The sequence below is a fragment of the Dasypus novemcinctus genome, chromosome 26 (genome assembly GCF_030445035.2).
Source record: "Dasypus novemcinctus isolate mDasNov1 chromosome 26, mDasNov1.1.hap2, whole genome shotgun sequence".
Taxonomy (NCBI): domain Eukaryota; kingdom Metazoa; phylum Chordata; class Mammalia; order Cingulata; family Dasypodidae; genus Dasypus; species Dasypus novemcinctus.
Genome location: NC_080698.1, coordinates 7277108 through 7291253, shown reverse-complemented (window position 1 = coordinate 7291253; position 14146 = coordinate 7277108). Strand labels below are relative to the sequence as shown.

At 53.6% G+C, this 14146-nt stretch overlaps 1 protein-coding gene across 3 annotated transcripts in view; it reads left to right on the top strand.

Annotated features, from left to right (window-relative positions):
• Positions 1–14146, top strand: part of LRRC2 (leucine rich repeat containing 2) — an 84233-nt gene that overhangs the window by 15437 nt on the left and 54650 nt on the right. Inside the window, exon 1 of one of the 3 annotated variants that reach the window (XM_004449020.2) lies at positions 7979–8079. The exons of the other annotated variants lie outside the window; for them this stretch is intronic. The gene's annotated coding sequence lies outside the window, so the exon portion shown is untranslated. Of the gene's footprint in view, positions 1–7978; positions 8080–14146 lie in introns of those variants that run through there. 3 annotated transcript variants of the gene reach the window in all.

Sequence of the window (14146 nt, the reverse complement as noted above, 5' to 3'; positions counted from 1 at the left end):
GCAGCTACTCACTATAATGTGTTACCATCAACTCTATCCATTTCCACACTTTTACGATGGTTCCTATTTTTTTTTTTTTAAAGATTTATTTATTTATTTAATTTCCCCCCCTCCCCTGGTTGTCTGTTCTTGGTGTCTGTTTGCTGCGTCTTGTTTCTTTGTCCGCTTCTGTTGTCGTCAGCGGCATGGGAAGTGTGGGCGGCGCCATTCCTGGGCAGGCTGCTTCTTTCTTTTCACGCTGGGCGGCTTTCCTCACGGGCGCACTCCTTGCGCGTGGGGCTCCCCCACGCGGGGGACACCCTTGCGTGGCACGGCACTCCTTGCGCGCATCAGCGCTGCGCATGGCCAGCTCCACACGGGTCAAGGAGGCCCGGAGTTTGAACCGCGGACCTCCCATACGGTAGACGGACGCCCTAACCACTGGGCCAAAGTCCGTTTCCCGGTTCCTATTTTTTTAATCCATTCTGTCAGTCTATGTCTTTTGAATGGGGAGTTCAGTCCATTGATGGTCAACATTATTGCTGTGAAGGCATTACTTACTTTATCAACTTTATTCTTTGACTTTCCGTTGTCATATTTATCCTTCCTAATCATCTTCATTTCTACACTCTCCTCTAAGTCTCTCACCCTTGTCTTTTCCTTTCAGGCTGTTGCACTCCCTTTAGTGTCTCCTGTAAATCTGGGCTAATAACTCGTGGTTTTTGTTTTAGCTTCTTTGTCTCTGTCCCTTGCCCTCCTGGAGGATGCACAGCACTCTTCTTGTTGACCGATTTCCAGAGCAGTGCCCTGGTCAGCCTCTCGCCCTTCCTCTGCTTGTTTCTGTGAGAGCTCATTGGTCCAAATGCAGGATTTGTATTTCCCGTGTCCATGCCAAGACTGGCGTGGTAGAGAGCAGAGCAGGCAGATGCCAGATGGGACCTTCCTGGGGGAGGCTCTGGGTCAGGAAACTGGCCTGGCTGCGCATGTGGCATGCGGCTTTTTTTTTTTTTAAAGATTTATTTATTTATTTCTCTTCCCCCCCCCGCCCCATCAACTCTCTGTATCCATTCTCTGTGTGTTCTTCTGTGTCTGCTTGTGTTCTCATTAGGCAGCTCCAGGAACTGATCCTGGGACCCTCTGGAGTGGGAGAGAGGCGATCATTCTCTTGCACGACCTCAGCTCCCTGGTCTGCTGAGTCTCTTACTGTCTCTCCTCTGTGTCTCTTGTTGCATCACCTTGCCGTGCCAGCTCTCCGTGTTGGCAGGCATGCCTGCACGGGGTGGCACTCCCGCATAGGCCAGCACTCCATGTGGGCCAGCTCGCCACGCGGGCCAGCTTGCCCTCACCAGGAGGCCCTGGGCATCGAACCCTGGACCTCCTGTATGGTAGACAGGAGCTCAACTGCTTGAGCCACATCCGCTTCCCGGCACGTGCCTTTTACATTCACTGGAGCAGGTCCAGGCGGTCTGCCTTGACCCTCCCTCGAATCCCATCCATCGACCCGACGGATCCAGGGCTCACGCACCGGGGCTCTTCCCCTCTGTCCTTTTCCCTCCGTGACCCAGGAGAGGATTCCTCAGCATCCAAGGCATCTTGCCCTGGGAGCCCGTGGCTGATGGGGGATGCTGTATTAGCCACACCCCTCATTTGACCGTGTAGGGTTCCGGCCAAGCTCCCATTTGGAGAAAAAGCAGGAAAAATTCTCAGGACACGGGCAAGTAGAAGAGTAGTAGCGACGTGCGGCCTGCAGCTTGCTCAGCGCTCGATCACGTATCATGACGTGGTCCTTCCCAGGAGTCCGTTTCCTGCTCCACCTCCCAGGCCTGTGCACACGCACGTGCATACACACACGCACGTGAGTCCATTGGATAAGGACCTGCTTCTGGAACATCCACCCACCCCCCCCCCCCGCGATTTTGTTCATCAGAATCTGGACTTGACCCCTGCGAGGACTCATCCAGGGGAAGAGAAGGGAAACGACAACTCTTACTGGTGCGGCACCTTCGTCTTACCTGCGGAGGCACATTTAGTAGCACTTAGGGATTAATGCCCTTTTATGGTCAAGTCTCATTGATGGTATAAACTTATCTGTGATTTAATGTATATTTAAAACAAAAATCACTTGCTCTCTGAGCCTAGATCTCCAGAATAACATTTGTCCTTGTCCAAGGTAAGTTAGCCATAAATGGTGTGGTGGAAGAGTTCTACAGGTGGCTCAGCGCTCTGTCCCTTGCTGTGAAGGAATTTTTGCAGATGTCATTAAAAGTCTCGAGTCAGTCAACCTCAAGAACAGGTATTACCAGGGTGGGCCTGACCCAAACAGGTGGGCCCTCGAAAGCAGAGGCTGGCAGCAGAAGAGGAAGCCGGGAAGCAGAGCTGGTGCACGGCTGCCAGCCTCGAGGACGGCAGGGGCTGTGCGGTGAGGAGCGCGGTGACTTCTGGAGGACGAGAGCGGCACCTTCCCAGCCAACAGCGGGAAATGGAGACTCGCTCCTGCCCCTTCACGGTGCGGAATTCTGCCAACAGCTTGAATGCGTTTGGAAGCGGATTCTTCTCAGCTCCTCCAGATAAGAGCTCAGCTAGCTGACACCTTGATTTTGGCTTTGGGAGAACCCAGTTGAGCCACGCCGAGTTCCTGGCCTACAGAAATTGTGAGATAACAAATGGCTCTTGTTTTACGCCACTGAGTTTGTAGGGATTTGGTCCACAGCAATGCGAAACAGATATAAATTTTTAGCCTTTTTTTTTTTGTTTACTAAAATATAATGTGCATTAATAAAAGTGCAGAAATAATAAGGGTAACAATTTAATGAATTATTCCTAAGCGAGTACCATGTAACTACCTCCCAGGATAAGAAATAAATTATTACTACCACTGCAGAAGTTCTCTGCATGCCTCTTTGCAATCACTACCCTCTCTGTCTTCCCCAGGACTGGCCACTCTTCTAACACTGTAAATGGGTCTTCCCTGTTTTTTTAACTTTATATAAATATAATCATAAGTGTGTATGCATGTCTGGCTTCTTTTGCTCAGCATTATGCTGGTGAGGGCCATCCACATGGTTTGCAGAATTTTGCTCACTTTCATTGCCATGCAGTCTTCCATTTCATACTGTATAGCCATCAGCACCATTTATTTCAAAAGATCATCTGGGGAAGCGGACTTGGCCCAGTGGTTAGGGCATCCGTCTACCACATTGGAGGTCCATGGTTCAAACTCCGGGCCTCCTCGACCCGTGTGGAGCTGGCCCCTGCGCAGTGCTGATGCACGCAAGGAGTGCTGTGCCACTCGGGTGTCCGCCACGTAGGGGAACCCCACGCACAAGGAGTGCGCCCCGTGGGGAGAGCCAACCAGCATGAAAGAAAGTGCAGCCTGCCCAAGAATGGCGCCGCACACACAGAGAGCTGACACAGCAAGATGACACAACAAAAAGAAATACAGATTCCCGTGCCGCTGACAACAGAAGCGGACAAAGAAGAACACGCAGCAAATGGGAGGGGCCGGAAGGGGAAAGAAATTTAAAAAAATAAAATAAAATAAAAATTAAACTACCTAAAAAAAAAAAAAAGATCATCTGTGTTACTGCTCTACAATGCCACTGTCATCAGAAATCAGTTGTCCACGTGTTCATGGATCTGTTTCTACACTCCTGATCCTGTTCAGTTGGTCTGTGCATTGTTTCTTGCCTCAACACTGCCCTGTCCTCAGTACTGTGGCTTTATGGTAAGTCTTGATAGCTGGCATTGCCTTTCTTATTCAGTATCTGATATTATCTTGACTCCTCTTGGCCTTTTCCATTTCCATATACCTTTTGAATCAATTTCTAAATTTCCAAAAAATTCTGCTGGGATTTTGATGGAAAGTGCATTGACTCTTTTAGAGGGGTCTTGGAATTGACATCTGTATAATGATTCTTCCAGCCCATGAAGATTTATTTGTGTCTTGTTTACTGTCTCCCAATAGTTTATATAGTTTTCTTTATAGAGGTGTTGTACAGTTTCCTTAGATTATTCCTAAGTGTTTGATTTTTTAAATGTTAAAGTAAATGATACCATTTATTTTCATTTTTGTAGTTGCTATTTTTTTGTATTGACTGGTATTCAATAACCTTATCAAGTCCCATGATTTGTCTGTGGATTCCTTTGTATTATCTACATATAGAATCATGTTATCTGTAAATTGCCACATTTTTGCTAACCTTTTATTTTAAAATAATTTCAGCCTTCCAGGAAAGTTTCAAGATTAGTGCCAAGAACTTTCATATATCCTTTATCCAGACTTACCAGTTGTTGACATTTTGTGCCATTTGCTATCTTATCTTATATATCTGTATTTCTATCTATCCATCCATCCATCTATCCTCTCTGTATACAGACATACTCTTAGGAACCCTTTGAGAGTAAGTTGCAGGCATTGTACCTTTTCACCCCTTGCTAATAACAGGGATCTGCTGATCATAGTCACGGTAAGACAGTCAAAACCAAGACATCAATACAATCTATATCTAATCCGGAGTCCGTATTTAGATTTTGCCAATACTCTACAGTCAGCACCATTTATTTATTTATTTTTAAATTTGTTTCTCTCCCCTTCCCCCCCAGTCCCCCTGTTGTCTGCTCTCTGTGTCCATTTTTGCTGTATGTTCTTCTTTGTCCGCTTTTGTTGTTGTCACCGGCATGGGAATCTGTGTTTCTTTTTGTTGTCATCTTGTGTGTCAGCTCTCCGTGTGTGCAGCACCATTCCTGGGCAGGCTGAACTTTCTTTTGTGCTGGGCGGCTCTCCTTACGGGGCGCAATCCTTGAGCGTGGGGCTCCCCTACGCGGGGGACACCCCTGCGTGGCAGGGCACTCCTTGCGCGCATCAGAACTGCGCATGGGCCAGCTCCACACGGGTCAAGGAGGTCCGGGGTTTGAACCGCGGACCTCCCATGTGGTAGACGGACGCCCTATCCACTGGGCCAAGTCCGCTTCCCACCATCATTTATTTAAAAGCTCATTCAGTGTGACATTAATGCCCATTACTGACATTCCCTCCCCCACTTCAGGGTCCAATCTAGAATCGTGCACTTAAATTTGTTGTTATTATCTTTTTAGGTCTCCTTTGTCTTTCTCCATGTTGATACTTTTGGGAAGCATTTAGTAATGGCCATTAAATGGAATGCAATGGTTTACACAATTTTGAGTTTTTCATGCTTTAATTATGCCATGGGTCAGGGGCAACAGGCTGGTGGCACCAGGGATTTGCTTGGCAGAAAGCATCTCTGTGCACGACTCCCATGGCAGCCCTAGAGGCGTTTGCGGGTCCCCACGCAGATGTCCGGCTGTGCTGGCATGTGAACCCCACTTGCATGTGAGGCGGGAAGGAGTGAGCCCCGTGGAGGAGGCAAGGCTGAGGCCTGTGGACCTCCCCGGGGGCTGCCAGCCCACCGGAGCTGGCGCTGGTAGTACAAGGCCCCATGGGAGCTGGCCCGTCCACAGCCATGCGGAAGCGGGGTGGCTGTGCGAGGACCCCGGGAAGTGGGAGTGGCAGGGCGCAGTCCTCTCAGCCGCCAGCTGGGCGCTCAGAAACCCGACGTCTGTCTGGGTACACCAGCCCAGAGACGCAGTGACTGCTGGGAGCGCAGGACAATAGCAGTTCCTTACGTGAGCGTGGGTACACGGTGTCTTTCAAAATCCCCACTGGCTGTGAGTCAGAACCCACTGCGGGCATGCTAAAAATAATGACCCCTGGGCTCTGTGCCAGGCCCGCTGGGTCAGGAGCTCCCAGGGGAGACAGGGTTCACCTGGGCCGGGCCGGGGGGCCAGCCCCCGCTTCCACTGCATCGGACCGTGTGGATTCGCGGTGTGCTCCGCGGCCCAGCAGCACAGGGCCACCCAGAGCTGGTCAGAGATCTAGATCACAGCCCCTCTCCAGCCTCCGGGTCAGACTCTGCATTTTAGTAAGAGTCTGGGTGGTTTGGGTGCAGAGCTGCCAGATAGAATGTAGGATGCCCAGTTAGAGTTGAAGTTCATTCAAACAACAAATATGTATACATATGTATGTAAGTATAGCCCATGCAATATTTGGGACATACTTATACTAAAAAAATGTGTTGATCTTTAATAACAATTTTAATTTGCTAAATTTTGCAACCTTATTTGAGTGCACATTATGATCTGAGGAACCAGGTGTCTACAATGGCACACTCCTTCAACACTGCACCATACTGGTGGCCCACTGCATACTGAATGCATCTGTGCAAAAAGTAAATGTATTTTTCCCATTTAAATAGGAGTATGCTTTTTCTAAGAGATTAGATCTCCTACTAAATGGGAATAGTATTTAAGTACTATTTAAGTATTTAAGTATCTGAAACTGTCTTTGCAATTTATATTTTTTGGATCACAATACCATGAAAAAGAAGAGACAAGAAACTAAACACTAATTACTAAATAGATAATGTACACTATTTATCAAAAGAGAAAAATAATTTTAAAGTTCTATCTTTAGTAATAACAAAGCATCTCCAACATTTTAGAGATGTAATTTTTTTTTTATAATCCCCCCACCCAAGATGGCTCCCTCGTCTGTCTGCTTGCTGTGTCTGCTTGTTGTTTGCTTGTTGTGTCCACTCTTTGTGTCTGCTCATCTTTAGGGGGCACCGGGAACCGAACCCAGGACCTCTCGTGTGGTAGGTGGGCGCCCAACTGCTCGAGCCACATCTGTTCCTCCTAGTGATAGGATTATTAATATAGTCAAAGCCATAGAGCACCCCCAAAAACTAAGTATAAATTAAAAATTATAATCTAGTTATAAATGTCAGCAAACAATAATTGTTCCATATAGAAGATAGCCCTTTCAAAATCAAACCATTTTTCTAATTAGAATTCATACGCATATATTGGATAAAAGTGTTTTTCTCTTTTAGTGCAAATGGCGTATTTTTGCCACTAAATGGCACAGAGGGGCTTTGTGGCTCCTGGAGCACAGAGGACCTTGACAAGCCAGAGCCCTGGTAGCCGCCGTGCCCCGCATCTTCCCTGCCGGGACGTCGCCTCTGTCCACCCACCCCCTTTCTCGGCAAGCCCCGCCGGGCCTGCGCCGCTCTGCAAATTCCTGGGTGGCGGGAGCCAGCGGCGCACTGTGGAGCCCGGAATTCTTTTACGCGGGTGGTCTTTGTCTCTCGACGCGCTGGTGGGCTTCGGGGCAGTGCTTCTCGAACTTCCATATGCCTGCTAATACCTGGAGGCGTGCAGACCTGCGCTTCTGAGGCAGTGGACCTCGAGTGGGGCCTGAGAGTCTGCATTTCTAACTAGCTCCCAGGTGAGGCTGCTCCTGGGTAGCTACTTGGGCGGAAGTTTCTCGAAGGCAGGAACCATGCTGGGGACATTTGTGTTTCTACTCGGGGCTACTGTAGATCTGTTCCAAGTACCGTTTAAATGAATGGACGAATCAAAATTCAGAAACTGGGTTTCTCCCTTTGTGGACTTGTGGCATCGAGTCTGTTAACAGGAAAAATGAGATCCCGCGTGATTTCTATGTTGTTGGCCACCTTTAACTTACCACATTGTCCCAGTGTCAGCTCTCAGCAAAACTGATTTCCCTGATTAGTAAAAGCTCTGAAGAGAACCTAATGCAAATACATTTTAGGAAATTAAAATGAAAAAAAAAAAGTAAGGATGAAATCGAGACCCTCAACATCTGTTGTTTCAGACCTCAATTTTTTTTTTTTTTTGCATTCCCTCGAACATACGGTTTTCTCACCCCGCCTTCTGTTTGGTCCCCAGCCTGGCGAGCTGAGATAGGTCAGGCACCCTGGAACCCATCTGGCCAGTGTGACGACATTTCAGGGTCGCAGATACGGGAGGTGGCCCCGGGGGGTCCCGCTCCCCCCGCCCCGGCCGCCGGCCACCCTCCACGAAATCTGTTTTGTCTGCGCCGGGCTGAGTCACACAGAATAGATAGTTTATCAGCACATGCCCTGCAGATCATATTATCAGCTTACAAATATAGCCTGCTGGCACGCGGGGTGCTGTGCGGCCCCAGCCCCTCCCGCGCCAGCGTGCGGTGTCAACAGAGTCGCAGCCGGGTGACTGCGGCGGGACCCCCTGCAGTCCCAGGTACTTGGAGGGGTTCCAGAGGCGTGGGTCCCCGTGGGTGTTGTCCGGGGTGAGAGGGGGCCGGGCGGAGCGGCTGCTCCTGAAACTGGGGGACCGGGAGGGGCAGCAGGGCGGTGGCCCAGGCGGGGTGGGGGCTGCCCCCTGGGCCCCCCACTGGTTTGGGGGGCTCACCTCCTCCGCCCTGGTGCGGGGGGCCGGCTCGACTGAGGGGGCCCTGAGCTCGGGAACACCCCGCACACAGCTGGACGTCAAGAACTAGAACCAAATGGGAAAGGAGGAGAGAATGCGGGGCAGGAGGCCCTGTAGCACGAGGCCGAGCTCGGGTCCGGGAGGAGGTCGATCAACCTTGTTTGTGTCCTCTTGGGTGCCCGGAGGAGCGTGATTGACTCCTGGCTGAGGCCATCCTCCCCCATGTCTGGACCCCAGCACGGCCACAGGGTGGGCCAAGGAGGGGCTGCCGAGGATGGCCAGGCTTTGTCAGGCAGGGGCTCAGCCGCCCGCTGGCCCTCCTGCTGGACAAGGCCTTTTCCCGCAACCCGGGGGCCGGAGTGCTCGTCCGTCATTTCCCCCAAGAACCTGTGCTAGCCCATCAGGTGGAGAGCATGCACCTCATGTTTGATGTTAAATTTAACTGGTGACATCGAGTCTGACGCAATTTCTTTTTTGTTAGTGTAAATAACTGATTTTCTTTTTTAGCTTTACGAGGGGCCAGAGTCTATCTTTACACTCTTTACACAAATTATCACACTTAATCCTTTCAACATTCCTACGAGTTAGATGCTAGAAGAGAACACTGAGGTTCAGAGTGGTTAGGTAGCGTCTTCAGGTTGACAGGTCTCTAGCACAGGCAGCCTGGCCCTGACCTCTCAGCCCTGCCCTGCACCCTCTGCCTACCCTGGCTTGGGTTTTCTAGCTTAATAAATTACCCGGAAAATAATCAGGCATCCCCCAGGGAAGCTCTGAAGATGTGACATACAATGTCATTTGACTCAGACTTTGTCTCTAAACTAATCTTTTTGACTCTTTAGCCCTTATTGACCCCACTGTTTCTGTCAGAAAACTCACTGTGTCCCATCTCTGGGGTCCAGGGAATGGCATTATATGAGGGTGGAATGGAATTTGTGGGTCCCCGAACTCCTTGGCTGCCACGTTATCGTCCCCGCTGCACCCTGGCATCACCGGAAGCTCCCGTCGGTAGGGCCATGCCCTTGGAGCCCAGAAGGCTGGTGGTAGGTGTCGTCTCCCAGTCAGGGGCGCCTCTGGGGCGGATGCCGCAGACGCGGGGTGCGCCTCGGGCTGCCCCAGACCCCAGCCTGCGAGGGGCGGGAGGGAGGCCTGGAGCTCTGGGCCCCGGGGGACGAGCGGGCCTGGGGGATCTTGGAGAGGCAGGTGGGGGTGGTGGCCAGCCCCCCCCCCCCCCCACAGCCGGTTCAAGCGACACCTGGCACGGTCCTCTTGTGCCCTCGCTGCTGCCCCTTCCAGCCTCGGGGAATGAGCGCCAAGAACGGCACGTCACCTCTGCGGTGGGCTTCATCGTCCTGCCCCTCGTAGAGCCTCCCCACCCATCCCCTGCCCGCCCCGTCTGCCACCTGACCACGATGGGGAGGACCCGGTGGCCAGAGAGGCCCCCTGCACCGGCCCGGAAACCTGGCACAGGCCTCCGAGCCGGGCTGCAGTGTGGGGCGGGGGACGGGTTTTTCGGGCCACACGCCTGGCTCAGGAGGGTGGATGTCTCTGCGGTGATGTGACGCAGCTGGGGCGTGAGAAGGCGCTGACAGCCCCTCGCCCACACCTGTCCCGAAGGCCCCGTCCTCCTGCAGCCCCCCCACCCCCCTACAGCTCCCACTGCAGTCGGATCAGCCTCGTTTAAACAGCACGTCACCTCGAAATGCACCCTTTATGCACCTGTTCTCCTTTTTTAAAAAGATGTATTTATTTTTTGTTTTTCCCTCTTCCCTGTTGTGTGCTCTCCGTGTCCATTCGCTGTGTGTTCTTCTGTGTCTGCTTGCATTCTCATCAGGCAGCACTGGGGGTCTGTGTCTCTTTTGTTGCGTCATCTTGCTGCATCAGCTCTCCACGTGTGTGGCGCCACTCCTAGGCGGGCTGTGGTTTCGTGCAGGGCGGCTCTCTTTGTGCAGGGGCCACTCCTTTGTGTGGGGGGCGCCCTTACATGGGGACACCCCTGCGTGGGCCGGCACTCCTTGTGTGCATCAGCACTGCGCGTGGGCCAGCTCACCACGCGGGTCAGGAGGGCCTGGGTTTGAACCCTGGGCCTCCTATATGGTAGGTGGACGCTCTATCCATTGAGCCAAATCTGCTTCCCATGTGCAAGCGCCTCGTTCATCTTTCTGTGCTTAGTAGGTGCCCACAGTGTCAGTTATTTAGGGTTCCCAGGGGTTGAAGAAGAGAAAGACACACCAACAAGAAATGCACAAGGACACGCAGCTCTGCTGGGGTCCCGCTGGGGCCTGGCAGCGTGGCGCCCTGGCAGGGCGCAGGGCACCCGCCGCGGGTTTGGACAAGGTGCTGGAGACGCCCCTCTGGTCCTACCTCCAGGGCCGGGTGGTCGGAGCGAGGGGGGGCCCTGAGCCCGTCTGGGGCCCACGGGTGGAGGCTCCCGCCGGTGCGCCGTGCTTCCTCAGTACTGGTCTGTGTGTGGATAAAATAGAATTAGACCAACAACAGAAGACTTGGACTTGCAGTGAGAGCCCCGAAGTAAATAAGCGACAGACGAAGGAGATGGCAGGGGAGCGGCCCGAGGTGAGGGGCTATGGGGGCAGCGTGTGCGGGCCCTGAGGCGGGGGGAGCGCGGGGCGGCGAGGCCCCCGGGGGGGAGGGGAGAGCCGGGTGGAGGCTGAGGCCAGACGCTGCAGGCCTGCCGGCCCCGGCGCCTGGCGCTGCCTCGTGCCGAGGGGCAGCTCGGGGCAGGAGCTCCTTCTCGCAAACGGCTCGCTGCGTGTGCACGGTGCGTGGAGGCGCGGGAGCGGGAAGCGGGGCACGGTGCGCGGCGGCCCGGCCCTGGCCCGTGCTGAGTGACGCGGGGTGTGGGTGTCGCCCGAGGCGCGTGCGCACAGCGGGGGCAGAGCGAGGAGAGGAAGGCCTAGGGGCACCCTCCTGATGGCGAGGGAATTGGGGGGCTGCCGGAGAAAACGTGCTGCTCTGAGATGCGCGCGGTGCCGGCGGGGACCCTGAAAGAACAGCCGGAAGTAGACACCTCACGGCACTTTTATTTTACTATCCACTGCATCGGCTTATTTTTTTGCAAATTACCTGGAAACTTAGCAGCTAACGACAAATATTTACCTCAGAGTGCCTGAAGATGGGGACAGATACTTCCCTCAGAGTCCTGAGGCTCAGGAAGAGGAGGTGGTGGCTGGGTGGTTCTGGCCCAGGGTCCCAGGAAGCGGGAGCCAGGCGTGGGCCGGGGCTGCCAGCACCGGAAGGCTCGGCTAGAGCGAGGGCCTCTGCCTCGAGCTGTCCCCGGGTGACGGCAGGGGCGCCCGGGTCCTCTGCGCCCGAGGCTCCTCCCAAGGCCGCCCGGGCGTCTCCACGTCGTGGCTGTGGCTTCCCCCCAGGGAGTGACCCGAGAGAGCCGTCCCTGTCAGGACCTGGTCCCGAGGCCGTCGACATCCATCGCGCCCTCCCCAGGCCGTGTGTGAGACGTGAGGCCGGCCACGCTCACGGGAGAGGAAGTGGGCCCCGCGTTCCTGAGGGAAGAATGCGGGGGGTTCGTGGACATAATTTAAAACCATCGCATGGACAAAGCAGAATGTTTTCTATTTTATTGCCCACCGCTGCTGGGCCGGCAGACCTTCCCCCGGGCCACCTCTGGCCTGCCACCCGCGAGCACCGCCCGAGCGGAATGGCACTGGGAGCCACTCGCAGCACCTGTCTACCTGGCCAGGTGTACCTCGGCACCAAGCAATGGGGTCCCAACCCACGAGCCGGCCACAGGAGGTCACCTGCCTCGGGCCAGCTGCCTAGAGAGCACAGCTGACCACAGCAGGTCCCCGCCCCACACCTTCCAGACTCCTCCACCAGAGCAGGTGAAGCCTGCGCACCCCCTGCGACGGCGCGCCCCTGGCAAGTGGGGCAGGGCAGGCTGGAGTTCTTTCCCTCGTTTTATAAATACCCACATGACATCCTCGATTGTGCCTGCTGGCCTGCAAAGCCTAAGATATCTACGGTCGCGACCTTTATGGAAAGAGATCTGCCAACCTCTGTGCTCAGGCAAAGCTTTTCCAGGAGGAAGTTTCCTTTCCACCGTGAGTCAAGCCTTCGCGGGTCTGTTGATGGTTACCGTCGTCCCTCGGAAGCTGGGAAGCCATTAAGCGCCTGGGCAGCCCTGGACGGGCCAGGAACGTGCCTGCGACGTGCTGGGCCCCAGCGTCCTCGCTGCAGCAGTGGTGACGGCACCGTCCTCCTTCCCTCCTGAAGATGCTCTGTGGCTGCGGACCGTGCGGTCTGCTCCAGGGAGGCCGGTTCTTGTGATTTTGCTACAACGACGCAAAGCCAGGTCTGCAGCAGGGACCCAGATGCCCTCTTGGAACCTTGGCTCTTGGCCGTCAAATTCACCGTGGCCCAGGCTGAAGCGTCCCACGTGGCTGCTGGGGAGAAGCGGGGCTGCAAAGTGTCCCGTCGGGGGCTGTGGCTGTTCTCTTTTGCCGGTTTCCTAGGCTGGGTGCTGCACAGCTACCTTTTTTCTTTTGTGCTTTGGTGTGGTATAGCACGGTGACATTTCTGCAGCCCTGGAGAAAGTTCCTGATTAGGAAATAAAATTTCATGTGCCCGCCTGAAAAGAGGAGCGCTGTAAATTTGCTGGGAGACCTTCTCTCCCCCGGCTGAGCACCCGGGACTTGCTCCCGCCCTTGACATCTGCCTCTTCTCGCTGCTCCCGAGGTGGCGTCTCCTCTGCCCGGATGGAGAGTCTCCCACCTGCCCTGGAATGCCCTGGACTCTTTTTTTTTTTTTTTCAAAGATTTATTTTTTATTTATTTCTCTCCCCTTCCCCGCTCCCTGTTGTCTGTTCTCTGTGTCCATTCGCTGTGTGTGCTTCTGTGTCCACTTGTATTCTTATCAGGAGGCACTGGGGATCTGTGTCTCTTTGTTGCGTCATCTTGCTGCATTAGCTCTCTGTGTGTGCGGGGCCACTCCTCGGCAGGCTGTGCTTTTTATGTATGGGACAGTTCTCCTTGCAGGGCGCATTCCTTGCGCGTGGGGCTCCCTTATGCGGTGGACACCCCTGCGTGGCACGGCAATCCTGCGCGCATCAGCACTGCACGAGGGCCAGCTCCCTACACGGACCAGGAGGCTCTGGGTTTGAACCCTGGACCTCCCATGTGGTAGATGGATGCTCTATCAGTTGAGCCAAATCCGCTTCCCTGCCCGGGCTCTTTACCAGCCTTAGCATCCACCTGGGGACCTACCAAGTCCACGTTAAGGCTGGACCTGTCCATCTGTCTAGGGAGGCCCTGAGCCGAGCTCTGTCCTGCAGGCTGGGCTGAATTCAGCTTCAGGAGCTTGCGTTTTGTACCCTCCCAGCATCTCTGGATGTCCCATGCAGATCTCTAGCAAATATCATGACTTACCATTCTTAGAGTCCCCAGTTTTAGTTAGACACGTTTGCAACTAGGCAAGAGCCTATTTCAACCCTGGCACATTCAAAGCCTTCTTAATTGAAGAGCTGGACACCCCGGGCTTCTCAGGGAAAACGGCAAGTACTGAGAGTGATATTGAATTTACAAGTTCAGAAATAGGTCAGGGTCTTCAGTAATTAAGTTTCAGATATTCCTGGCATTTATCAGGGATGAATGATACTTTATCGAAGACGTGATCAAATTGAGAACACAAGCGTCAGGAAGAGACCAGTCGCCTCAGGTGGGAACTTGAATTGCATTTCTGCAAATTAACAAGTGGAAATTAATGAGCAACTATTCTTATGCAGGGGCAGTTAAAGGTCCGAGCTCATTTCTTAAGGATTAACTGACCCGAGTTGATGAAAGAAAATCAACGGCAGCCTTTGGGCTCTGAGCCTGCAGCGTGGTTCTTGCAACTTTAGCTCCTCTGG